This window comes from Trachymyrmex cornetzi, unplaced genomic scaffold, assembly GCF_001594075.2.
Source record: "Trachymyrmex cornetzi isolate Tcor2-1 unplaced genomic scaffold, Tcor1.1 scaffold385, whole genome shotgun sequence".
Lineage (NCBI taxonomy): Eukaryota > Metazoa > Arthropoda > Insecta > Hymenoptera > Formicidae > Trachymyrmex > Trachymyrmex cornetzi.
This window is the reverse complement of record NW_017298586.1, coordinates 1,172,323-1,176,291: the sequence shown is the minus strand read 5'-3', so window position 1 is coordinate 1,176,291 and position 3,969 is coordinate 1,172,323.

Below are 3,969 nucleotides of genomic sequence, written 5' to 3'. Positions count from 1 at the left end.
ATACGATACTCGTGCGCTGCGTAGGTGTACCCACACTCGCTCTTTTGTCGCCCTCGCTTCGCTCGGGCGACAAACTCGGCTCGTGCGGGAATCACCTACTTTGCGCACTTGTATCGTAATGTACTATTATTTTACTTTATTTATATTTACATAGTGTTATGAGATGTCTAAATTCCCAGTAATTACGAAAATTCAATCTGTTAAATTGGATCGAAAAACTGCATTTTCTATTCAGAATTTTGAATAGAGCACTAAATTAATATAATAATAATAAACAAATAAATATTTAAGTTTATTTATTAATTATTTGTCAATACGGATATTCTGTCACAAAGGGATTATGCGGCAAAATATTTGTTTATAGCATCCTAACCTATATTAAAGGAAATGATAGTATTGCCATTTTACCCTAATAAAAGTAATGGCGTATTGTCCCAAGACGCCATTTTATCTTATAATGAGCCTGTACAATACGACTGTTAAGAAAATGAATCAATGACGTACTGAATATATTCATTTTAACCCATATTTATAGGTTAATAAGCTATTCGAGCTAAATATTATGTAACGCTTAAATAATAACTTACATAAAACACTATGAAAGTTATAAAAAGAACGTTTTCGTATACCATGCCGTCATATTTACTTCATAAAAACAATACTATTGCCAGGAAATTGTTGCTACTTATGCAATATGTTAAGCATACAACTATACACAATGTTGTAGCACTGACGCAAGCGCTGCTAATCGGTATCATTGTAAAACAAAACGTGTGGCATATTCCCCACACTGGCGTATTACCCGCACTTACCCTATATATCAGTGTCGTGTGGATACTGGTATTTTCGTAACGTTATACCCCAGACAGCACATGATATCATGCTAACATTCAATATTCATACTGAATATACTGTGATTATACCGAATAAACCAGAAACGTTAATGTGACATCTCAGAAAAATATTATTTCTTGTATATTGTCAAGATATATTAAATATATTAGGTGTTAAACTTAATTTCTGCCGTTTTTCGTCTCCAAAATTGATTTGTTTCGAAGGGAAATACCTTAATCAAAGTATTATTAATAAAGTATTATTAATTAGTAATAAAGTACAAAATGGAGGAAATTACTTTGATTGAGGTATTCATTCATCTTCCCTTCAAAACAAATCAATTTTGGAGATGAAAAACGCCAGGAATTAAGTTTAACACCTAATAATAACCAAATTTCGATTTTGATCCTGAATATACTGTCAAGACGTCTCTAAATTATTCTTGCGGTATATCTCGTGTACGTCTATCATTTTCAGAACAAACTCTCAACACAACATAAAATGCAGAACCAACGCTGCCTGCTGTATTTAATTATATTGCACTTATAAACCAGAAATGATCTTCCATTTTTTCTTGGTTATCTTTTCTATAGTAATATAATAGTTAATTATTATATAAATTATTCTTTGAAATTATATTCTACATTTATATTTGTGGCGCTCAAATTCGTAAATACAAGTGCCGGAACAGGCGGCGGTCATAGCGCCATCAGGGGTGTGTTTCAAAATTGAACTATAACAACTCCGAGTATCTTTTATCCTTGTCCAACATTCAGTGAACACAAGAACAAAATGATACTTGAGTTGACAAAAGTCGAGTTTTGGAATGCACCCCAGTGAGTGATCCTTCTTTTCCGGCCTTTTCGGCCACGTACGTGTGCAATGGTGTCATGTCATCCAATGTTATCATGTCATGGCAGTCATGCGTTCCGTTACTCGCATGATGCGCATAATGCATCGTTTATCTTTGTTGCTCACCAAATGTTAAATAAGGACAATGGATGCATCATGCACATCATGCGCGATACGGAACGCACCTATGGTGTGAGTCTCGCGAGACCACTCGAGCGGAACGGACGCCCGCTTCGGGTATTGCATCATCTCACCCATTTTTTGAAAAGCGTTTCCGTCTTCGACTGTGCATTGTGTTACATTATTTGTCTTGATCATTATTTCGTCCCATTCACCGGTTTGAGGTGACCGATGTATCATACTTTGGTTACACGATTTATTTACGATTCTGGCCGGAATCGTCGCCACTTTTGCGGCGAGTGCCATCAATTTTGAAGAAGAAGAAGAAGAAGAAGGTGACATGGTGCGCAGGCGTGTGAGCCACGAGATTAAGCACGAGCATAGTGAATCGAGCATGCTGAATGAATTATTTGAAGGAAGTATTTTTAAAGAATTTTGATTCTTTGAAAATATTTACTATTTTAAAGTAGCAACTGCACCGTGCAAATACTTAATTCGTTCAGCATGCAAGCGTGAGCGCGAAATTTTATATATATGTGTATGTATGTGTGTATGTATGTGCATGCATACATGACATACTAGAGACATCACTATGATAATGCGGATACTATCAAGAGACACGGTAGTGTCTTGCGCCAAGTGGGCGCGCAGCGCGAGACACGCGTGTTTTTACGCGAGTCAGCGAGATGCAGGCATCCGAGCATCCGAAATTCTCGGTTTTTTAAATAAAGGCTAGACCGATCGAGTTCTGAATATGAGCTCCATCGACAGTTTGGGTCCGAAATATATAATAAACGTTTATTTTACCTCTACGTGTCCCACGAACGGAGATATCGTGATGCGAAATCCGAAATGTCAAAATTTTATGTAAGATACGTCGCCTCAAAAAGTCATCTCCTTTTCATATTTTCGACGGTAGATGGCACTCGTTTATTGCTGTCATTTACCGACTTAGTTATCTATAGTTTCATTAGCACTGTATTATGTGTCGACATTTCACTGTATAGTTATTTAATACTTTAATAAGTTACTTTTAAATTAAAAGTGTATAAAAATATAAAACAGACCGCTTGATGTGTGAACATCATTACGTATATATTCATGCCGTTTATAGCCTCGCGAATTTGGTAACGGCATGAATATATACGGCATGATATATACGCATATATGACGTTCACACGTTATGAGACACGAGTGTATTTACGCGAGTCAGCGAGTTGCGGGCATCCGAGTACCCGAAATTCTCGGTTTTTTTAATAAAAGCTACACCGATGGAATTCTGAATATGAGTTCTATCGATAATTTGGGTCCGAATTATATAATAAACGTTTATTTTACCTCTACGTGTCCCACGAACAGAGATATCGTGATGCGAAATCCGAAATGTCAAAATTTCCTGTAAGATACGTCTCCTCAAAAAGTCATCTACTTTTCATATTTTCGACGGTAGATGGCACTCGTTTATTGCTGTCATTTACCATACATACGTGTGAATATGAATGATTTATAGCCTCGCGAATTGGTAACGGCATGAACATATACGCAATGACGTTCACACGTTAAGCGGTCAAGCGGCCCGTTTAAATTTTTATATACTTTAGATTAAAATTACTCAGAAACTACAGCCGCAATTAAAGATCTAAAAACACTTTTATTATATGTCGTCGGTATCTTTCGATTGCGATCAGTCCGAATAAAATTGGTGCAGCCGATACCGAGATCTGGAGATCGTTTCGCAAAAAGGGACCATTTCAGCTTTTCAAATTTTTTCAGTCATACGTGTAACATACATAAAGCGTTTGTCCATTAAGCTGCTGTTCACAATGCCTTCATAGAATTATAATTTTATATATAAAATTAAAGTAAAATTAGCAACAAAAGTGAACCTTAACGCGTATTTGATTAATCATGATTCTTTATCAATAATAATTAGTGAAGAAGCAATTATTGAATATAATCGGCTGAACGACTACATAAACCAGAAGCACAAATTATTGTTACTATTTCAAAATCGTTATCGTAAAATTAAAGATGTGTCATGGACATTACCGAAAATAATAACTTCCGTTCAACAGTCAGATCAAAAAGTTCGACAAAGTACTACTTCTTGGGTTATACGTAGTTTTCAAAATACTGACAAAGTTTCATTCTATGCCAATGCTA